The 24,692-nt window shown below is 35.6% G+C and overlaps 8 non-coding genes across 8 annotated transcripts; all 8 read right to left on the bottom strand.

Moving 5' to 3' along the window:
* Positions 1–2,418: 2,418 nt before the first annotated feature.
* On the bottom strand, positions 2,419–2,491 carry TRNAV-UAC. The gene has a single exon. It is a non-coding gene; the product is annotated as a tRNA-Val (tRNA).
* A 1,417-nt stretch (positions 2,492–3,908) lies between these two features.
* Positions 3,909–3,981, bottom strand: TRNAV-UAC. Its single transcript has one exon. It is a non-coding gene; the product is annotated as a tRNA-Val (tRNA).
* A 1,414-nt stretch (positions 3,982–5,395) lies between these two features.
* On the bottom strand, positions 5,396–5,468 carry TRNAV-UAC. The gene has a single exon. It is a non-coding gene; the product is annotated as a tRNA-Val (tRNA).
* A 1,410-nt stretch (positions 5,469–6,878) lies between these two features.
* On the bottom strand, positions 6,879–6,951 carry TRNAV-UAC. The gene has a single exon. It is a non-coding gene; the product is annotated as a tRNA-Val (tRNA).
* A 1,403-nt stretch (positions 6,952–8,354) lies between these two features.
* TRNAV-UAC lies at positions 8,355–8,427 on the bottom strand. The gene has a single exon. It is a non-coding gene; the product is annotated as a tRNA-Val (tRNA).
* A 1,400-nt stretch (positions 8,428–9,827) lies between these two features.
* TRNAV-UAC lies at positions 9,828–9,900 on the bottom strand. The gene has a single exon. It is a non-coding gene; the product is annotated as a tRNA-Val (tRNA).
* Positions 9,901–14,252: 4,352 nt separating this feature from the next.
* On the bottom strand, positions 14,253–14,325 carry TRNAV-UAC. The gene has a single exon. It is a non-coding gene; the product is annotated as a tRNA-Val (tRNA).
* Positions 14,326–17,163: 2,838 nt separating this feature from the next.
* On the bottom strand, positions 17,164–17,236 carry TRNAV-UAC. Its single transcript has one exon. It is a non-coding gene; the product is annotated as a tRNA-Val (tRNA).
* Between the last annotated feature and the right edge of the window lie 7,456 nt (positions 17,237–24,692).

Here is a 24,692-nt window from a genome sequence, read left to right as displayed (position 1 = left end):
GGCTTTTGCGGGACAAGCTCAATGTTGTTTCCCTTCAACCTTGTGCTTAAGGGGGTGTGTTAGTGTAATTAGGAATATATGTGGTCAGGATTAGTTTGACTTAACAGGTAACCTATTGTATATGAACAACTACATTACTTTTATTTTGTATTATCACATTCTGTGTTTAGATATTCAATCAATAACAAACTCTTCCTCTCATCGTTGCAACCACCACTAAATATATATTTACGCGGGGGTTATATATAATTGTCGCTATGTGTGTGTCGTTAAATATCCCGTTTTTTGTAGTGCGTTATCAATTCCAGAGCACATTGTTGTGCCTTCCAGTTCACATTATTGTGGATCGCATGTGACGAATTTTTTTTAAAAAATATGAGTTGATGAATGGTTGAGATGCAATCGCACGTTTTACCTGTGGCTTCTTTTTCACTTGAACCCTTATATATATACTAGTTACGACATGTGTATTGCGCGAAGAGTGCAATGCTCAATGTGTATTTTAAATTAGTGTATCACTATTTATCAAATAATAAAGTATCATTTGGTATCATGACGTATATCAATGCAAGATTATCAAATTTTTTCGTAAAAGTAAATATTTCAAGAATGTATAACTATGACCTAAGGCAAAAATGTTGGATCAACTAGTGTAATAACCGTTTTAGAGGGAAACACCATAACTAAATAATACCGAAGCATAGCTTTTGCAACACAAAACACTATTAATTGGCGTGTTCCATGCTTCCTTTTGTTGTCACTTTCGCACTTTTAGTGCCTTGGCTCAGTGCACCTTAAAAAATAAGACCAAATTCTCCCCCTCCCCCACAAAAAAAACATAAACAAATGAGGCTAATGTTAGAGTGAGACGACATCTTCTCGTGAGACTATAAAACACACAGAACATAAATGTACTCTAGGTTGTGTACCCTCATGTTAAGTAAATTACACAAATAAATGCAAATGTTCATGCCCAGGATTGGACTGGGGACCTTCAATGTGTATGACTGACGTGATAACCACTACACCACACCAACTAGTTGAAACGAATAAGATCTGAAATTGAAAAAAGAAAGCCAAAGGTCAACCCTAACCAAGAAGAGGTGATCGGTTCTAATCAAAACGGTTAATAGAGAGTTAATCAAGAAATGCTATAGACAGGTAATTGCACGTATCAAGATTCAAGAAGGCCAACAGACGAAATTATGCAAAAATTTTGTTGAGATATCCCGCAAAATCAGATGAACTTCCATCGTTAAAATGTATTGATACGGAAGGAGCTCTACAGAAGATAAATGTTGATGCCCAAGATAATAACTGGGAAGGAACTCTGCAAAAGATAAATGCATCAGTGCCCAAGATTGAACTGGGGACTTTTAGTGTGTAAGACTAACGTGATAACCACTAAACCACAACAACCTATTCAGGAAAAGAAGCGTTGATATTTTCACGAAGCCGTTACTGGTTCCACGTTTTGTGCTTTTGCGGGAAAATCTCAATGTTGTTTCCCTTCAACCTTGTGCTTAAGTGGGTGTGTTAGTGTAATTAGGAATATATGTGGTCAGGATTAGTTTGACTTAACTGGTAACCTATTTTATATGAACAACTACATTACTTGTATTTAGATATTCAATCAATAACAAACTCTTCCTCTCATCGTTGCAACCACCACTAAATATATATTTACGTGGCGGTTATATATAATTGTCGCTATGTGTGTGTCGTTAAATATCCCATTTTTTGTAGTGTGTTATCAATTCCAGAGCACATTGTTGTGCCTTCCAGTGCACATTATTGTGGATCGCATGTTACGAATTTTTTAAAAAAAAGATGAGTTGATAAATGGTTGAGATGCAATCGCACGTTTTACCTGTGGCTTCTTTTTCACTTGAACCCTTATATATATACTAGTTACGACATGTGTATTGCGCGAATAGTGCAATGCTCAATGTGTATTTTTAAATTAGTGTTTCAGTATTTATCAAATAAAGTATCATTTGGTATCATGACGTATATCAATGCAATATTCTCAAATTTTTTCGTAAAAGTAAATATTTCAAGAATGTATAACTATGACCATGGCAAAAATGTTGGATCAACTAGTGTAATAACCGTTTTAGAGAGAAACACCTTCACTGAATAACTCTGAAGCATAGCTTTTGCAACACAAAACACTATTAATTGGCGTGTTCCATGCTTCCTTTTGTTGTCACTTTCGCTCTTTTAGTGCTTTGGCGCAATTCACCTTAAAAAATAAGACAAATTCTCCCCCTCCCAAAAAAAAAAAAACATAAACAAACGAGGCTAATGTTAGAGTGAGACAACATCTTCTCGTGAGACTATAAGACACACACAAAACATAAATGTACTCTAAGTTGTGTACCTTCATGTTAAGTAAATTACACAAATGAATGCAAATGTTGATGCCCAGGATTGGACTGGGGACCTTCAGTGTGTAAGACTGACGTGATAACCACTACACCACACCAACTAGTTGAAAAGAATAATATCTGAAATTGAAAAAAGAATGCCAAAAGCCAACCCTAACCAAGAAGAGGTGATCGTTTCTAATCAAAACGATTAATAGAGAGTTAATCACGAATTTCTATAGACAGGTAACTGCACCTATCAAGATTTAAGAAGGCCAACAGACAAAATTATGCAAAAAGTTTGTTGAGTTATCCCCCAAAATCAGATGAACTTCCATCGTTAAAATGTGTTGATACGGAAGGAGCTCTATAGAAGATAAATGTTGATGCCCAAGATAATAACTGGGAAGGAACTCTGCAAAAGATAAATGCATCAGTGCCAGGATTGAACTGGGGACTTTTAGTGTGTAAGACAAACGTGATAACCACTAGACCAAAACAACCTATTCAGGAAAAGAAGCGCTGATATTTTCACGAAGTCGTTACTGGCTCCACGTTTTGGGCTTTTGCGGGACAATCTCAATGTTGTTTCCCTTCAACCTTGTGCTTAAGGGGGTGTGTTAGCGTAATTAGGAATATATGTGGTCAGGATTAGTTTGACTTAACTGGTAACCTATTGTATATGAACAACTACATTACTTGTATTTTGTATTATCACATTCTGTATTTAGATATTCAATCAATAACAAACTTTTCCTCTCATCGTTGCAACCACCACTAAATATATATTTACGCGGCGGTTATATATAATTGTCTCTATGTGTGTGTCGTTAAATATCCCATTTTTTGTAGTGTGTTATCCATTCCAGAGCACATTGTTGTGGCTTCCATTGCACATTATTGTGGATCGCATGTGATGAATTTTTGTAAAAAAAGATGAGTTGATAAATGGTTGAGATGCAATCGCACGTTTTACCTGTGGCTTCTTTTTCACTTGAACCCTTATATATATACTAGTTACGACATGTGTATTGCGCGAGTAGTGCAATGCTCAATGTGTATTTTTAAATTAGTGTTTCAGTATTTATCAAATAAAGTATCATTTGGTATCATGACGTATATCAATGCAAGATTATCAAATTATTTCGTAAAAGTAAATATTTCAAGAATGTATAACTATGACCTAAGACAAAAATGTTGGATCAACTAGTGTAATAACCGTTTTAGAGGGAAACACCATCACTAAATAATAGCGAAGCATAGCTATTGCAACACAAAACACTATTAATTGGCGTGTTCCATGCTTCCTTTTGTTGTCACTTTCGCACTTTTAGTGCCTTGGCTCAGTGCACCTTAAAAAATAAGACCAAATTCTCCCCCCCCCCCCCCCCAAAAAAAAAACATAAACAAACGATGCTAATGTTAGAGTGAGACGACATCTTCTCGTTTTGACTATAAGACACACAGAACATAAATTGTACTCTAGGTTGTGTACCCTCATGTTAAGTAAATTACACAAATTACACAAATAAGATCAAATGTTGGTGCCCAGGATTGAACTGGAGATCTTCAATGTGTAAGACTGACATGATAACCACTACACCACACCAACTAGTTGAAACGAATAAGATCTGAAATTGAAAAAAGAAAGCCAAAGGAAAACCCTATCCAAGAAGAGATGATCGGTTCTAATCAAAACGGTTAATAAAGAGTTAATCAAGAAATGCTATAGACAGGTAATTGCACGTATCAAGATTCAAGAAGGCCAACAGACGAAATTATGCAAAAAGTTTGTTGAGTTATCCGCCAAAAGCAGATGAACTTCCATCGTTAAAATGTGTTGATACGGAAGGAGCTCTACAGACGATAAATGTTGATGCCCAAGATAATAACTGGGAAGGAACTCTGCAAAAGATAAATGCATCAGTGCCCAAGATTGAACTGGGGACTTTTAGTGTGTAAGACTAACGTGATAACCACTCAACCATAACAACCTATTCAGGAAAAGAAGCGTTGATATTTTCACGAAGCCGTTACTGGCTCCACGTTTTGGGCTTTTGCGGGAAAATCTCAATGTTGTTTCCCTTCAACCTTGTGCTTAAGGGGGTGTGTTAGTGTAATTAGGAATATATGTAGTCAGGATTATTTTGACTTAACTGGTAACCTATTGTATATGAACAACTACATTACTTGTATTTTGTATTATCACATTCTGTATTTAGATATTCAATCAATAAAAACACTCTTCCTCTCATCGTTGCAACCACCACTAAATATATATTTATGCGGCGGTTATATATAATTGTCGCTATGTGTGTTTCGTTAAATATCCCATTTTTTGTAGTGTGTTATCCATTCCAGAGCACATTGTTGTGCCTTCCAGTGCACATTATTGTGGATCGCATGTGACGAATTTTTTAATAAAAAGATGAGTTGATAAATGGTTGAGATGCAATCGCACGTTTTACCTGTGGCTTCTTTTTCACTTGAACCCTTATATATACACTAGTTACGACATGTGTATTGCGCGAATAGTGCAATGCTCAATGTGTATTTTTAAATTAGTGTTTCAGTATTTATCAAATAATAAAGTATACATTGGTATCATGACGTATATCAATGCAAGATTCTCAAATTTTTTCGTAAAAGTAAATATTTCAAGAATGTATAACTATGACCTATGGCAAAAATGTTGGATCAACTAGTGTAATAACCGTTTTAGAGGGAAACACCATCACTGAATAATACCGAAGCATAGCTATTGCAACACAAAACACTATTAATTGGCGTGTTCCATGCTTACTTTTGTTGTCACTTTCGCACTTTTAGTGCCTTGGCGCAGTGCACCTTAAAAAATATGACCCAATTCTGCCCCCCCCCCTCTCCCAAAAAAAAAACATAAACAAACGAGGCTAATGTTAGAGTGAGACAACATCTTCTCGTGAGACTATAAGACACACACAGAACATAAATGTACTCTAGGTTGTGTACCATCATGTTAAGTAAATTACACAAATAAATGCAAATGTTGATGCCCAGGATTGAACTGGGGACCTTCAGTGTGTAAGACTGACGTGATAACCACTACACCACACCAACTAGTTGAAAAGAATAATATATGAAATTGAAAAAAGAAAGCCAAAGGCCAACCCTAACCAAGAAGAGGTGATCGGTTCTAATCAAAACGGTTAATAAAGAGTTAATCAAGAAATGCTATAGACAGGTAATTGCAAGTATCAAGATTCAAGAAGGCAACAGACGAAATTATGCAAAAAGTTTGTTGAGTTATCCCCCAAAATCAGATGAACTTCCATCGTTAAAATGTGTTGATACGGAAGGAGCTCTACAGAAGATAAATGTTGATGCCCAAGATAATAACTGGGAAGGAACTCTGCAAAAGATAAATGCATCAGTGCCCAAGATTGAACTGGGGAGTTTTAGTGTGTAAGACTAACGGGATAACCACTAGACCAAAACAACCTATTCAGGAAAAGAAACACTGATATTTTCATGAAGTCGTTACTGGCTCCACGTTTTGGGCTTTTGCGGGACAATCTCAATGTTGTTTCCCTTCAACCTTGTGCTTAAGTGGTTGTGTTAGTGTAATTAGGAATATATGTGGTCAGGATTAGTTTGACTTAACTGGTAACCTATTGTATATGAACAACTACATTACTTGTATTTTGTATTATCACATTCTGTATTTAGATATTCAATCAATAACAAACTCTTCCTCTCATCGTTGCAACCACCACTAAATATATATTTACGCGGCGGTTATATATAATTGTCGCTATGCGTGTGTCGTTAAATATCCCATTTTTTGTTGTGTGTTATCCATTCCAGAGCACATTGTTGTGCCTTCCAGTGCACATTATTGTGGATCGCCTGTGACGAATTTTTTTAAAAAAAGATGAGTTGATAAATGGTTGAGATGCAATCGCACGTTTTACCTGTGGCATCTTTTTTACTTGAACCCTTATATATATACTAGTTACGACATGTGTATTGCTCGAATAGTGCAATGCTCAATGTGTATTTTTAAATTAGTGTTTCAGTATTTATCAAATAATAAAGTATGAATTGGTATCATGACGTATATCAATGCAAGATTCTCAAATTTTTTCGTAAAAGTAAATATTTCAAGAATGTATAACTATGACCTATGGCAAAAATGTTGGATCAACTAGTGTAATAACCGTTTTAGAGGGAAACACCATCACTGAATAATACCGAAGCATAGCTATTGCAACACAAAACACTATTAATTGGCGTGTTCCATGCTTCCATTTGTTGTCACTTTCACACTTTTAGTGCCTTGGCGCAGTGCACCTTATAAAATAAGACCAAATTCTGCCCCTCCCCCTCCCAAAAAAAAAACATAAACAAACGAGGCTAATGTTAGAGTGAGACAACATCTTCTCGTGAGACTATAAGACACACACAGAACATAAATGTACTCTAGGTTGTGTACCATCATGTTAAGTAAATTACACAAATAAATGCAAATGTTGATGCCCAAGATTGAACTGGGGACCTTCAGTGTGTAAGACTGACGTGATAACCACTACACCACACCAACTAGTTGAAAAGAATAATATATGAAATTGAAAAAAGAATGCCAAAGGCCAACCCTAACAAAGAAGAGGTGATCGGTTCTAATCAAAACTGTTAATAAAGACTTAATCAAGAAATGCTATAGACAGGTAATTGCAAGTATCAAGATTCAAGAAGGCAACAGACGAAATTATGCAAAAAGTTTGTTGAGTTATCCCCCAAAATCAGATGAACTTCCATCGTTAAAATGTGTTGATACGGAAGGAGCTCTACAGAAGATAAATGTTGATGCCCAAGATAATAACTGGGAAGGAACTCTGCAAAAGATAAATGCATCAGTGCCCAAGATTGAACTGGGGAGTTTTAGTGTGTAAGACTAACGTGATAACCACTAGACCAAAACAACCTATTCAGGAAAAGAAGCACTGATATTTTCACGAAGTCGTTACTGGCTCCACGTTTTGGGCTTTTGTGGGACAATCTCAATGTTGTTTCCCTTCAACCTTGTGCTTAAGGGGGTGTGTTAGTGTAATTAGGAATATATGTGGTCAGGATTAGTTTGACTTAACTGGTAACCTATTGTATATGAACAACTACATTACTTGTATTTTGTATTATCACATTCTGTATTTAGATATTAAATCAATAACAAACTCTTCCTCTCATCGTTACAACCACCACTAAATATATATTTACGCGGCGGTTGTGTATAATTGTCGATATGTGTGTGTCGTTAAATATCCCGTTTTTTGTAGTGTGTTATCCATTCCAGAGCACATTGTTGTGCCTTCCAGTGCACATTATTGTGGTTTGCATGTGACGATTTTTTTTTTAAAAAAGATGAGTTGATGAATGGTTGAGATGCAATCGCACGTTTTACCTGTGGCTTCTTTTTCACTTGAACCCTTATATATATACTAGTTACGACATGTGTATTGCGCGAATAGTGCAATGCTCAATGTGTATTTTTAAATTAGTGTTTCAGTATTTATCAAATAACAAAGTATCATTTGGTATCATGACGTATATCAATGCAAGATTATCAAATTTTTTCGTAAAAGTAAATATTTCAAGAATGTATAACTATGACCTAATGCAAAAATGTTGGATAAACTAGTGTAATAACCGTTTTAAAGGGAAACACCTTCACTGAATAATACCGATGCATAGCTTTTGCAACACAAAACACTATTAATTGGCGTGTTCCATGCTTCCATTTGTTGTAACTTTCGCACTTTTAGTGCCTTGGCGCAGTGCACCTTAAAAAATAAGACCAAATTCTGCCCCTCCCCCCCCCCAAAAAAAAAAACAAGGCTAATGTTAGAGTGAGACAACATCTTCTCGTGAGACTATAAGACACACACAGAACATAAATGTACTCTAGGTTGTGTACCCTCATGTTAAGTAAATTACACAAATAAATGTAAATGTTGATGCCCAGGATTGAACTAGGGACCTTCAGTGTGTAAGACTGACGTGATAACCACTACACCACACCAACTAGTTGAAAAGAATAATATATGAAATTGAAAAAAGAATGCCAAAGGTCAACCCTAACCAAGAAGAGGTGATCGGTTCTAATCAAAACGGTTAATAAAGAGTTAATCAAGAAATGCTATAGACAGGTAATTGCAAGTATCAAGATTCAAGAAGGCAACAGACGAAATTATGCAAAAAGTTTGTTGAGTTATCCCCCAAAATCAGATGAACTTCCATCGTTAAAATGTGTTGATACGGAAGGAGCTCTACAGAAGATAAATGTTGATACCCAAGATAATAACTGGGAAGGAACTCTGCAAAAGATAAATGCATCAGTGCCCAAGATTGAACTGGGGAGTTTTAGTGTGTAAGACTAACGTGATAACCACTAGACCAAAACAACCTATTCAGGAAAAGAAGCACTGATATTTTCACGAAGTCGTTACTAGCTCCACGTTTTGGGCTTTTGCGGGACAATCTCAATGTTGTTTCCCTTCAACCTTGTGCTTAAGTGGTTGTGTTAGTGTAATTAGGAATATATGTGGTCAGGATTAGTTTGACTTAACTGGTAACCTATTGTATATGAACAACTACATTACTTGTATTTTGTATTATCACATTCTGTATTTAGATATTCAATCAATAACAAACTCTTCCTCTCATCGTTACAACCACCACTAAATATATATTTACGCGACGGTTGTGTATAATTGTCGATATGTGTGTGTCGTTAAATATCCCGTTTTTTGTAGTGTGTTATCCATTCCAGAGCACATTGTTGTGCCTTCCAGTGCACATTATTGTGGTTTGCATGTGACGAATTTTTTTTTAAAAAAGATGAGTTGATGAATGGTTGAGATGCAATCGCACGTTTTACCTGTGGCTTCTTTTTCACTTGAACCCTTATATATACACTAGTTACGACATGTGTATTGCGCGAATAGTGCAATGCTCAATGTGTATTTTTAAATTAGTGTTTCAGTATTTATCAAATAACAAAGTATCATTTGGTATCATGACGTATATTAATGCAAGATTATCAAATTTTTTCGTAAAAGTAAATATTTCAAGAATGTATAACTATGACCTAATGCAAAAATGTTGGATAAACTAGTGTAATAACCGTTTTAAAGGGAAACACCTTCACTGAATAATACCGATGCATAGCTTTTGCAACACAAAACACTATTAATTGGCGTGTTCCATGCTTCCATTTGTTGTAACTTTCGCACTTTTAGTGCCTTGGCGCTGCACCTTAAAAAATAAGACCAAATTCTGCCCCTCCCGCCCCCAAAAAAAAAAACAAGGCTAATGTTAGAGTGAGACAACATCTTCTCGTGAGACTATAAGACACACACAGAACATAAATGTACTCTAGGTTGTGTACCATCATGTTAAGTAAATTACACAAATAAATGCAAATGTTGATGCCCAGGATTGAACTGGGGACCTTCAATGTGTAAGACTGACATGATAACCACTACACCACACCAACTAGTTGAAATGAATAATATATGAAATTGAAAAAAGAATGCCAAAGGCCAACCCTAACCAAGAAGAGGTGATCGGTTCTAATCAAAACGGTTAATAAAGAGTTAATCAAGAAATGCTATAGACAGGTAATTGCAAGTATCAAGATTCAAGAAGGCAACAGACGAAATTATGCAAAAAGTTTGTTGAGTTATCCCCCAAAATCAGATGAACTTCCATCGTTAAAATGTGTTGATACGGAAGGAGCTCTACAGAAGATAAATGTTGATGCCCAAGATAATAACTGGGAAGGAACTCTGCAAAAGATAAATGCATCAGTGCCCAAGATTGAACTGGGGAGTTTTAGTGTGTAAGACTAACGTGATAACCACTAGACCAAAACAACCTATTCAGGAAAAGAAGCACTGATATTTTCACGAAGTCGTTACTGGCTCCACGTTTTGGGCTTTTGTGGGACAATCTCAATGTTGTTTCCCTTCAACCTTGTGCTTAAGTGGTTGTGTTAGTGTAATTAGGAATATATGTGGTCAGGATTAGTTTGACTTAACTGGTAACCTATTGTATATGAACAACTACATTACTTGTATTTTGTATTATCACATTCTGTATTTAGATATTCAATCAATAACAAACTCTTCCTCTCATCGTTACAACCACCACTAAATATATATTTACGCGGCGGTTGTGTATAATTGTCGATATGTGTGTGTCGTTAAATATCCCGTTTTTTGTAGTGTGTTATCCATTCCAGAGCACATTGTTGTGCCTTCCAGTGCACATTATTGTGGTTTGCATGTGACGATTTTTTTTTTAAAAAAGATGAGTTGATGAATGGTTGAGATGCAATCGCACGTTTTACCTGTGGCTTCTTTTTCACTTGAACCCTTATATATATACTAGTTACGACATGTGTATTGCGCGAATAGTGCAATGCTCAATGTGTATTTTCAAATTTGTGTTTCAGTATTTATCAAATAACAAAGTATCATTTGGTATCATGACGTATATCAATGCAAGATTATCAAATTTTTTCGTAAAAGTAAATATTTCAAGAATGTATAACTATGACCTAATGCAAAAATGTTGGATAAACTAGTGTAATAACCGTTTTAAAGGGAAACACCTTCACTGAATAATAACGATGCATAGCTTTTGCAACACAAAACACTATTAATTGGCGTGTTCCATGCTTCCATTTGTTGTAACTTTCGCACTTTTAGTGCCTTGGCGCAGTGCACCTTAAAAAATAAGACCAAATTCTGCCCCTCCCCCCCAAAAAAAAAAAAAACAAGGCTAATGTTAGAGTGAGACGACATCTACTCGTGAGACTATAAAACACACAGAACATAAATGTACTCTAGGTTGTGTACCCTCATGTTAAGTAAATTACACAAATAAATGCAAATATTGATGCTGAGGATTGGACTGGGGACCTTAAATGTGTAAGACTGACGTGATAACCACTACACCACACCAACTAGTTGAAACGAATAAGATCTGAAATTGAAAAAAGAAAGCCAAAGGTCAACCCTAACCAAGAAGAGGTGATCGGTTCTAATCAAAACGGTTAATAGAGAGTTAATCAAGAAATGCTATAGACAGGTAATTGCATGTATCAATATTTAAGAAGGCCAACAGACGAAATTATGCAAAAAGTTTGTTTAGTTATCCCCCAAAATCAGATGAACTTCCATCGTTAAAATGTGTTGATACGGAAGGAGCTCTACACAAGATAAATGTTGATGCCCAAGATAATAACTGGGGAGGAACGCTGCAAAAGATAAATGCATCAGTGCCCAAGATTGAACTGGGGACTTTTAGTGTGTAAGACTAACGTGATAACCACTAGACCCCAACAACCTATTCAGGAAAAGAAGCGTTGATATTTTCACGAAGCCGTTACTGGCTCCACGTTTTGGGCTTTTGCGGGACAATCTCAATGTTGTTTCCCTTCAACCTTGTGCTTAAGTGGTTGTGTTAGTGTAATTAGGAATATATGTGGTCAGGATTAGTTTGACTTAACTGGTAACCTATTGTATATGAACAACTAAATTACTTGTATTTTGTATTATCACATTCTGTATTTTGATATTCAATCAATAACAAAACTCTTCCTCTCATCGTTGCAACCACCACTAAATATATATTTACGCCGCGGTTGTATTTAATTGTCGCTATGTGTGTGTCGTTAAATATCCCGTTTTTTGTAGTGCGTTATCCATTCCAGAGCACATTGTTGTGCCTTCCAGTTCACATTATTGTGGATCGCATGTGACGAATTTTTTTAAAAAAAGATGAGTTGATGAATGGTTGAGATGCAATCGCACGTTTTACCTGTGGCTTCTTTTTCACTTGAACCCTGATATATATACTAGTTACGACATGTGTATTGCGCGAATAGTGCAATGCTCAATGTGTATTTTTAAATTAGTGTTTAAGTATTTATCAAATAATAACGTATCATTTGTTATCATGGCGTATATCAATGCAAGATTATCAAATTTTTTCGTAAAAGTAAATATTTCAAGAATGTATAACTATGACCTAATGCAAAAATGTTGGATAAACTAGTGTAATAACCGTTTTAAAGGGAAACACCTTCACTGAATAATAACGATGCATAGCTTTTGCAACACAAAACACTATTAATTGGCGTGTTCCATGCTTCCATTTGTTGTAACTTTCGCACTTTTAGTGCCTTGGCGCAGTGCACCTTAAAAAATAAGACCAAATTCTGCCCCTCCCCCCCAAAAAAAAAAAAAACAAGGCTAATGTTAGAGTGAGACGACATCTACTCGTGAGACTATAAAACACACAGAACATAAATGTACTCTAGGTTGTGTACCCTCATGTTAAGTAAATTACACAAATAAATGCAAATATTGATGCTGAGGATTGGACTGGGGACCTTAAATGTGTAAGACTGACGTGATAACCACTACACCACACCAACTAGTTGAAACGAATAAGATCTGAAATTGAAAAAAGAAAGCCAAAGGTCAACCCTAACCAAGAAGAGGTGATCGGTTCTAATCAAAACGGTTAATAGAGAGTTAATCAAGAAATGCTATAGACAGGTAATTGCATGTATCAATATTTAAGAAGGCCAACAGACGAAATTATGCAAAAAGTTTGTTTAGTTATCCCCCAAAATCAGATGAACTTCCATCGTTAAAATGTGTTGATACGGAAGGAGCTCTACACAAGATAAATGTTGATGCCCAAGATAATAACTGGGGAGGAACGCTGCAAAAGATAAATGCATCAGTGCCCAAGATTGAACTGGGGACTTTTAGTGTGTAAGACTAACGTGATAACCACTAGACCCCAACAACCTATTCAGGAAAAGAAGCGTTGATATTTTCACGAAGCCGTTACTGGCTCCACGTTTTGGGCTTTTGCGGGACAATCTCAATGTTGTTTCCCTTCAACCTTGTGCTTAAGGGGGTGTGTTAGTGTAATTAGGAATATATGTTGTCAGGATTAGTTTGACTTAACTGGTAACCTATTGTATATGAACAACTAAATTACTTGTATTTTGTATTATCACATTCTGTATTTTGATATTCAATCAATAACAAAACTCTTCCTCTCATCGTTGCAACCACCACTAAATATATATTTACGCCGCGGTTGTATTTAATTGTCGCTATGTGTGTGTCGTTAAATATCCCGTTTTTTGTAGTGCGTTATCCATTCCAGAGCTCATTGTTGTGCCTTCCAGTTCACATTATTGTGGATCGCATGTGACGAATTTTTTTAAAAAAAGATGAGTTGATGAATGGTTGAGATGCAATCGCACGTTTTACCTGTGGCTTCTTTTTAACTTGAACCCTGATATATATACTAGTTACGACATGTGTATTGCGCGAATAGTGCAATGCTCAATGTGTATTTTTAAATTAGTGTTTAAGTATTTATCAAATAATAACGTATCATTTGTTATCATGGCGTATATCAATGCAAGATTATCAAATTTTTTCGTAAAAGTAAATATTTCATGAATGTATAACTATGACCTATGGCAAAAATGTTGGATTGACTAGTGTAATAATCGTTTTAGAGGGAAACACCTTCACTGAATTCTTCCGAAGCATAGCTTTTGCAACACAAAACACTATTAATTGGCGTGTTCCATGCTTCCTTTTGTTGTCACTTTCGCACTTTTAGTGCCTTGGCGCAGTGCACCTTAAAAAATGAGACCAAATTCTCCCCCACCCCACTAAAAAAAAACACAAACAAACGAGGCTAATGTTAGAGTGAGACAACATCTTCTAGTGAGACTATAAGACAGAACATAAAAATACTCTAGGTTGTGTACCCTCATGTTAAGTAAATTACACAAATAAATGCAAATGTTGATGCCCAAGATTGAACTGGGGATCTTCAGTGTGTAAGACTGACGTGATAACCACTACACCACACCAACTGGTTGAAAAAAACAAGATCTAAAATGGTAAAAAGAAAGCCAAAGGTCAACCCGAACTAAGAAATGCAATAGACAGGTAATTGCACGAATCATGATTCAAGAAGGCCAACAGACGAAATTATGCAAAAAGTTTGTTGAGTTATCCCCCAAAATCATATGAACTTCCATCGCTAAAATGTGTTGATACGGAAGGAGCTCTACAGAAGATAAATGTTGATGCCCAAGATAAAAACTGGGAAGGAACTCTGCAAAAGATAAATGCATCAGTGCCCAAGATTGAACTGGGGACTTTTAGTGTGTAACACTAACGTGATAACCACTAGATCACAACAACCTATTCCAGAAAAGAAGCGCTGATATTTTCACAAAGCCGTTACTGGCTCCACGTTTTGGGCTTTTGCGGGACAAGCTCAATGTTGTTTCCCTTCAACCTTGTGCTTAAGGGAGTGTGTTAGTGTAATTAGGAATATATGTGGTTAGGATTAGTTTGACTTAACTGGTAACATATTGTATATGAACAACTACATTACTTGTATTTTGTATTATCACATTCTGTATTTAGATATTCAATCAATAACAAACTCTTCCTCTCATCGTTACAACAGCCACAAAATATATATTTACGCGGCGGATATATATAATTGTTGCAATGTGTGAGTCGTTAAATATCCCGTTTTTTGTAGTGTGTTATCCATTCCAGAGCACATTGTTGTGCCTTCCAGTACACATTGTTGTGGATCGCATGTGACGAATTTTTTTTAAAAATGATGAGTTAATGAATGGTTGAGATGCAATCGCATGTTTTACCTGTGGCTTCTTTTTCACTTGAACCCTTATATATATACTAGTAACGACATGTGTATTGCGCGAATAGTGCAAGCTCAGTGTGTATTTTTAAATTAGTGTTTCAGAATTTATCAAATAAAGTATCATTTGGTATCATGACGTATATCAATGCAAGATTATCAACTTTTTTCGTAAAAGTAAATATTTGAAGAATGTATAACTATGACCTATGGCAAAAATGTTAGATCAACTAGTGTAATAGCCGTTTTAGAGGAAAGCACCTTCACTGGATAATACCGAAGCATAGCTTTTGCAACACAAAACACTATTAATTGGCGTGTTCCATGCTTCCTTTTGTTTTCACTTCCGCACTTTTAGTGCCTTGGCGCAGTGTACCTTAAAATATAGGACCAAATTCTCATCCCCCCCCCCCCCCACCCTAAACAAAAAAAAAAAAAAAACGAGGCTAATGTTATAGTGAGACAACATCTTCTCATGAGACTATAAGACACAACGTAAATGTACACTAGGTTGTGTAAACTCCTGTTAAGTAAATTACATTAATAAATGCAAATGTTGATGCCCAGGATTGAATTGGGGACCTTCAGAGTGTAAGATTGACGCGATAACCACTACACCACACTAACTGGATGAAAAAAAACAAGATCTGAAATGGAAAAATGAAAGCCAAAGGTCAACCCTAACCAAGAAGAGGTGATCGGTTCTAATCAAAACGGTTAATAGAGAGTTAATGAAGAAATGCAATAGACAGGTAATTGCACGAATCACGATTCAAGAAGGCCAACAGAAGAAATTATGCAAAAAGTTGGTTGAGTTATCCCCAAAAATCATATGAACTTCCATCGTTAAAATGTGTTGATACGGAAGGAGCTCTACAGAAGATAAATGTTGATGCCCAAGATAAAAATTGGGAAGGAACTCTGCAAACGATAAATGCATCAGTGCCCAAAATTGAACTGGGGACTTTTAGTGTGTAAGACTAACTTGATAACCACTAGACCACAACAACCTATTCCGGAAAAGAAGCGCTGATATTTTCACGAAGCCGTTACTGGCTCCACGTTTTGGGATTTTGCGGGACAAGCTCAATGTTGTCTTCCTTCAACCTTGTGCTTAAGGGGGTGTGTTAGTGTAATTAGGAATATATGTGGTCAGGATTAGTTTCACTTAACTGGTAACCTATTGAATATGAACAACTACATTACTTGTATTCTGTATTATCACATTCTGTATTCAGATATTCAATCAATAACAAACTCTTCTTCTCATCATTGCAACCACCACTAAATATATATTTACGCGGCGGTTATCCATTCCAGAGCCCATTGTTGTGCCTTCTAATGCACATTGTTGTGGATCGCATGTGACGAATTTTGATTAAAAAGATGAGTTGATGAATGGCTGAGATGCAATCGCACATTTTACCTGTGTCTTCTTTTTCACTTGAACCCTTATATATATACTAGTTACGAAATGTGTATTGCGCGAATAGTGCAATGCTCAATGTGTATTTTTAAATTAGTGCAGCTGAATTTATCAAATAAAGTATCATTTGGTATCATGACGTATATCAACGCAAGATTATCAAATTTTTTCGTAAAAGTAAATATTTCAAGAATGTATAACTATGACCTATGGCAAAAATGTTGGATCAACTAGTCTAATAACCGTTTTAGAGGGAAACACCTTCACTGAATAATACCGAAGCATAGCTTTTGCAACACAAAACACTATTAATTGGCGTGTTCCATGCTTCCTTTTGTTGTCACTTTCGCACTTTTAGTGCCTTGGCTCAGTGCACCTTAAAAAATAAGACCAAATTCTCCCCCTCCCCCCCAAAAAAAAACATTTGTTGTCACTTTCGCACTTTTAGTGCCTTGGCTCAGTGCACCTTAAAAAATAAGACCAAATTCTCCCCCTCCCCGCCAAAAAAAAACATAAACAAATGAGGCTAATGTTAGAGTGAGACAACATAAATGTACGAAATATTGTGTACACTCTTGATGGGTAAATTACACTAATAAATGCAAATGTTGATGCCCAGGATTGATCTGGAGACCTTCAGTGTGTAAAACTGATGTTATAACCACTACACCACACCAACTAGTTGAAAAAAACAAGATCTGAAATGGAAAAAAGAAAGCCAAAGGTCAACCCTAACCAAGACGAGGTAATCGGTTCTAATCAAAACGGTTAATAGGGAGTTAATCAAGAAAGGCAATAGAAGGGTAATTGCACGAATCAACATTCAAGAAGGCCAACAGAAGAAATTATGCCAAAAGTCGGTTGAGTTATCCCCAAAAATCAGATGAACTTCCATCGTTGAAATTTGTTGATACGGAAGGAGCGCTACAGAAGATAAATGTTTATGCCCAAGATAAAAACTGGGAAGGAACTCTGCAAAAGATAAATGCATCAGTGCCCAAGATTGAACTGGGGACATTTAATGTGTAAGACTAACGTGATAACCACTAGACCGCAACAACCTATTCAAGAAAAGAAGTGCTGATATTTTCACGAAGCCGTTACTGGCTCCATGTTTTGGGCTTCTGCGGGACAAGATCAATGTTGTCTCCCTTCAACCTTGTTCTGAAGGGGGTGTGTTAGTGAAATTAGGAATATATGTGGTCAGGATTAGTTTGACTTAACTGGTAACCTATTGTATATGAACAACTACATTACTTGTATTTTGTATTATCACATTTTGTATTCAGATATTCAATAAACAACAAACTCTTTCTCTCTTCGTCGCAACCACCACTAAACATATATTTACGTGGCGGTTATATAAAATTGTTGCTATGTTTGTGTCGTTAAATATCCCGTTTTTTTGTAGTGTGTTATCCATTCAAGAGCACATTGTTATGCCTTCTAGTGCACATTGTTGTGGATCGCATGTGACGAATTTTATTTAAAAAGATGAGTTGATGAATGGTTGAGATGCAATCGCACGTTTTACCTGTGGCTTCTTTTTCACTTGAACCCTTATATATATACTAGTTATGACATGTGTATTGCGCGAATAGTGCAATGCTCAATGTGTATTTTTAAATTAGTGTTTTAGAATTTATCAAATAAAGTATCACTTGGTATCATGACGTATATCAATGCAAGATTTTCAAATTTTTTCATAAAAGTAAATATTTCAAGAATGTATAACTATGACCTATGGCAAAAATGTTGGATCAACTAGTGTAATAGCCGTTTTAGAGGGAAACAGAGGCTTATGTTAGACTGAGACAACATCTTCTCATGAGACTATAAGACACTACATAAATATACACTAGATTGCGTGCCCAGGATTGAACTGGGGACCTTCAGTGTGTATGACTAATGTGATAACCACTACACTACACCAACTAGTTGAAAAGAACAAGATCTGAAATGGAAAAAAGAAAGCCAAAGGTCAACCCTAACCAAGATGAGATGATCGATACTAATCAAAACGGTTAATAGAGAGTTAATCAAGAAAGGCAATAGACAAGTAATTGCACGAATCAAGATTCAAGAAGGCCAACAGAAGAAATTATGCAAAAAGTCGGTTGAGTTATCCCCAAAAATCAGATGAACTTCCATCGTTAAAATGTGTTGATACGGAAGGAGCTCTACAGAAGATAAATGTTGATGCCCAAGATAAAAAATGGGAAGGAACTCTGCAAAAGATAAATGCATCTTGAACTGGGGACTTTTAGTGTGTAAGACTAACGTGATAACCACTAGACCACAACAACCTATTCAGAAAAGAATCTCTGACAAATAGATGTTCATGAAACCACTACATATCTATTAATGCCAAAAAGATAAGTATAAAAAGGATGTTGGCAAACAAAAATGTGACGTTTACGTTCAATGCAATTATGCGAAGGATCCTCATTATCATTTACTCAAAATTATTAGAGATTAAATAGGTCGGATTGGACTTGTTCTATTAGACATATTCATAGATAATATCCTTGGCAACCTAACAACACTTTTCTCTTCATGCAATGCCTCTCTTCCTTTTACATTCAATTGGTACAATCTCTTGTTATTCACAAGCTCTATTTATACTAGCCTCAGCCAAAAGTGGATTAGACTAGTCACCATTACATGTTCTTCCATATCTTGATTTCCCATTTTGACATTCCCATATATGCAAAAGAATATATGCCTTTTTATCCATTTTTTAGGGGTAGATATGTAAGTTGATATCCAAATTAAAGCATCATCAACTAGCAGTGCATGATTGATCAATTTGACCTTTTAATAATTCTCGAAAGATCACTTGACACTATCACTCATAGGACTCATTTTTGAAGTGCTAACTCAATGCACGACTTCAAACTAGTTCAATTTGTGCATGGTTGTTTAGTAAATGGTATTAACCATTTATCCCATAAGTAGTCTTGTTGTGAAGAGTCTCTCGTGCGTATTCTTGAACAGAGATAGTATAATAAATTCAATATTGTACTGTGGTAAAAATTGGTGTAAAACATGTTATATTGTTATTCCATGTAAATCACTATGTATAAATGCATAATAAACCATTAATTACTTTTCTTCCATTCAATGCACAACTGTTTAACTTTTAATTTAGTTAAATATTAGGCAAATATCATGCATTGCATGATTAAATAATTATCCAATGAGAAAAATAATAAGAAGATAAATTCAATATAAATAGTTAATATATTGAACGAGGAAGAAACGTAAAATTTCAAAAAAAAAATGGAGATAAGGGTCAAAAGAGTTAATAGCATCTGAGGTCCTCCGAGTGTAGTAGTTTTGCCACGTTTAGTCCTAAACTTTCAAATTGACCATATGTGGTCCTTCGACTTTTAAATTTAACCATTCCTGGTCAAAGTTAACCACCCATGGTCCTTCAAGTTTCAAAATTTAACCAGTCGTGGTCCTCTTGAAAGAAACATGGTTGGTTAAAATTTAATAATTGAAGGACCATAAGTGGTTAACTTGGACCACGAATGATTAAATTTGAAAGTCGAAGGACCACAGATGGTCAATTTGAAAGTTTAGGACTAAACGTAGCAAAACCATTATACTCGGAGGACCTCAGATGGTATTAACTCGAGTCAAAATGTCAAATATGTCATCTAATTATACAGGATTGCATTGTGCAATTAGGCTCTTAAAATTCAAAAAGCTCCAATTAGAACTTCAAACTCACATTACCAAAAAAAAAAAAAAAAAAAAAAAAAAAAAAAAAAAATTGCAATCAACACTATTTTGTAGGTTACCTTTAGGGGCATTTGGTTTAGAATTTTAGATTATCTTATGAAATGTTAGATTCATGTATTTGGTTAAAACTAAAGTGTGTAATTTAAATATGTTTGGCTAAGGTGTTATATTTTATCTTATAATGATTTTTTTTTTCACTTTAATACCCTTAACATATAATAATAAGATATATATTTCATAATAATTAGAATTAAAAGGAAAAAATAGTAAATATGCATGAGAATCTTAAAAAACTTAAAATAAAATAAGAGTTGTGGAGAAATCACATTCCCTTCAAAATTCAATGTGGAAGGTATGTTACGTTATTCATATCACTACAAGAAATCTTGCATTTCCCGACGAAAATTTTAACGACACTCTAAAAAACGTCGCTAAATATTACAATTTATGACGTTATATTAAATAACGTCACTATATATTTTGGTAAAGGAAGTGAAAATTTTTGAAATATTTACTGACGAAATTTTTTTTTTTTTTGTCAGTAAAAATATAGAATCAATGACGTTTTATAATAAGCGTCCCTAAATGTTTTATTTACAAAATTAACATTTAATTGATACTAAAATATTTTATTTTTAATTTCATGAAACTGTAGTGTAAACCATTCTATATACAAGCATATGTAAATTATCATCAATCAAAGGTCACAAAATTGTAAATATCTCCAAATATAAAATTTTGCGATGAAAAACGAATATGAAAAAAAGTCAGTAAATGTCTTTTTACTAGCAGCATAATAATGTACACAATCGTCAACAAATGTTATTTTATTAACGCATTTCATTTTTCGTCACCAATAAAATTTATTAATGACAAGCATAATTGTATGGAAGACGTCAGTAAAGACACATTTGCTGACGAAATATTTTACTTCGTAACAAGCTATTACGACGTTTTTTTTTTTAATATTCCGTTGCAAAAATTATGTATTCAATGACAATATCAAAACCATGCAAAAACGTTAGTAATCGTAATATTTTGTGACAAAAAATTAACTTCGTCAGTAATACCTTTCCATACGCCGCTAACCCGACGGTCCGGGTGACGTTTTTATTTCGTCAGTAAAGACATTTGGTGACGTATTGTTATTTTTACCGATGTTTAAAAAACGTCGCTATATGTCGAACATTCTTGTAGTGTGATCATTGGGGAATATTGTATTCTGATCCCTTTGAAAAGTAAGATAATCTAAAACAAACATGTGAATGTGATATTCCAAAACTTACATTCCCTTGATTATATTGTATAATTTGAACCAAACTCCCTGCCTTAATTGGTTAATTACTTGCTATATATATTTTAAAGCAAATTCAGCAAACTAACACAACTTCCAAATGTGTTTTTTTAATAATATGTTATATTATATTCCAATCTCAATATATATATATATATATATATATATATATATATATATATATATATATATATATGCGTGCATGTTTATTTTCAGCTGAGAACATATCTTATTGTGTGAACCTGAGAACCTGTGCACACCCTTGATGTTGCATCATCCAATGGCCCAAAACATGATGCATGGAAAAGTCGAGCCAAAATGCCGTGCACAATGTGTGTGCATTGTGTTTGCAGTGCATTACATGTGTACATTGTGTTATAGATGACATGCACCATCCACTAATCTAGATAAAGGACCCAGGTTGGTTCTCTGGTTCACATCTTAACATAGGTTCTCATTTGAATATATATATATATATATATATATATATATATATATATATATATAATAACAGAAGTGATTGTAAGATTTTCCCGTTCAAACTCAAGGACACTTTAGTAATATCAATATCATTGGACAAAAGTGTCATTCAGGATTAGTATTTAAAGACCCTAAATAAATAATTATACTTCCCTTTTGAAAAATCATAAAAATTTATAATTCTTACATTTTTCACCTATAAATACAATAAATTGGTAACTAAAGAAATCATAAGTATTCATTTTCTGTTCATTTCCCTCTTCTTGGATCTGTGTGTTCTTTTGCCTTCTTTATCTGATTCCAATCACTTTTTAGGTGATTCCAATCATAATTCTTCATTTTTTGTTCTTCTTTCTCTTCTTCGATCTGTGTATTTTCATTCGCTTTTTTGGGTGATCCCAATCATAAATCTTCATTTTCCTCTTCTCCGATTGTGTGTTCTTTTGCTTTCTTTATCATGATTTCATTCGCTTTTTTGGGTGATCCAATGATAAAGTGGAAATTGAAGATAAATTTATTTTGGGATTGATAGATATAGAGTTTTCAAAATATTTTGTGTGTGGGGTTAAGGATTTCATGATTAATGAATTGTTTGTGTTTTGCAGCTAGTTGGATGGGATCTATGATGGGGAAGGTCGTAGTTGAGAATGGGTGCAAGTGCGGGTACAACTTCAAATGCAACCCTTGCAATTGCGAGTGATGCAAAATTAAATCTAGAGGCAAGAAAGCATAAAGCAAAGACGAGTCTAGGTTTAATTTGTTGGGAAAAATGGTTGAAAATTCCCAAAAATAATAATCCTACGAAAAGATTAATATTATATGGGAAAACAGAAAGAATTGGGAAGGAAAAAGTTGAGTGTTTGGGTAAAGGTTTAGCACGAGTTCGAACACAAGGTTCTTTTCCTTAAAACCTTATTTGCTACCTCCCACAAGTGCTAGGAGCGTTGTAGCCTAGGTTTCCCAGGATAAAACGTGCTACGATTCCTTGTTTAAGCACCTAAACAAGGAACCCGGCAAACAAAGCAAAGCTGGAACACAGATTAGCTAAAGAAGAGAGTAGAAGCAGAAGTTTTGAGATGAAAAGTTACTGGAATTCCTTTGTTTCTCACTGTGTGTAAAATGTTACTGCTCTACCTCTCTTTATATAGGGTTGTTGGAAGGGATAGCATTCAACATGGCTTTTAATTGGTATTAAACCAATTGTATAACACCTGTAACGGTCACCCACTAAGTAGGATTAAACGCATATTTAAAATTGGAATTAAAACAGTATTAATTCCGTAACAGATGAGTTTAATCTGTACAACAGGCTGAACTTTCGGGTTTCAGACCGTTGGGGTGCAGGTTCACACGAGAGCACACGGACCAGCAACACGAGAGTACATCTCTCGTGCTCACTATGGTGCAACCCGAGAGTGCACCACTCTCGTGGTCACAGAATGCACGAGAGTTGTGCTCCTGTACAACAGGCTGAACTTTCGGGTTTCAGACCGTTGGGGTGCAGGTTCACACGAGAGCACACGGACCAGCAACACGAGAGTACATCTCTCGTGCTCACTATGGTGCAACCCGAGAGTGCACCACTCTCGTGGTCACGGAATGCACGAGAGTTGTGCTCTCGGTGCACCACAACCACTCTTGCTCCTTTGTAGCACGAGGGTAGGTACCAGTTGGAAAATGATACCGAAGTTGGGCCCGCACGCGAGCTCGGGCTTGATTTCAAGCCTTTTTTATGTCCTCTAGTTGGATTTTGATTTGCACCCCCCCCCCCCCCCCCCCCCGCGCGAGAGAGCCTCTATGCTATACAATTCTACAAGCTTGAAAAGAGCTCATGTATATAAGGGGGGCAAATCTTGTTTCCAAACCAATGTGGGACAAAGTCCTACATTTTCCCTTCATTTCCCAACTTAAATGGGTCTACTTTGAGAATCAATATCTCATTCACCCATTATCCGTTTTGAGCGTACAATATATCAATTTCTTCGTCTCACTACGAAGAAACCGAATCCACTTTGACCCGACCCAAATCGGAAGTGGACCCCACTGATAATTGTACCACAAAATAGCCACTTAATATGCCATTTTATGCCATTTTAAGCTAATTTTTCCAACAATCCCCCACATGAATGAAAATTGATTTTCGGGGGTAGTTTTAAAACGGAAACAACTGTGTTCAACGGTCGATCCCTGCATAGGATAGGTAGGGTCACACCCTTTGAACCTTCCCTCGTGAAGATACATTTACTCTACTGACTGTACGGTAGAACGCGATGTCTTTGAACCGACTGCCGTTTGTGTAGACGATGACATATCTCACACAGGAACCACCCAACCATGCTTTGTTCTCATGATTGTGCCCATTTTGGTCGTGGGTCAGCATTCCTGGTTCTGCAAGAGTTTATGAAGAATTATGCCCGTCAATTCTCCTTTGAAGCGACCCTCACTTCTCTCTCACATAGGTGATTCTTTCCCGAGTATCCTGCATACTCACATATGTCAACCGACATTCGAATCACTAAAGCATTTAACATGCTAACCTTGTGCGGGAGCCACTGTTTCTAACGAGGAGTGGTAGGGAATCTGAGACCCCCACAGTGACACGCTCCGTTCC

The sequence above is a fragment of the Ipomoea nil genome, unplaced genomic scaffold, assembly GCF_001879475.1.
Source record: "Ipomoea nil cultivar Tokyo-kokei standard unplaced genomic scaffold, Asagao_1.1 scaffold0465, whole genome shotgun sequence".
In the NCBI taxonomy this organism is placed as follows: domain Eukaryota; kingdom Viridiplantae; phylum Streptophyta; class Magnoliopsida; order Solanales; family Convolvulaceae; genus Ipomoea; species Ipomoea nil.
This window is presented reverse-complemented; position numbering and strand designations above follow the sequence as displayed.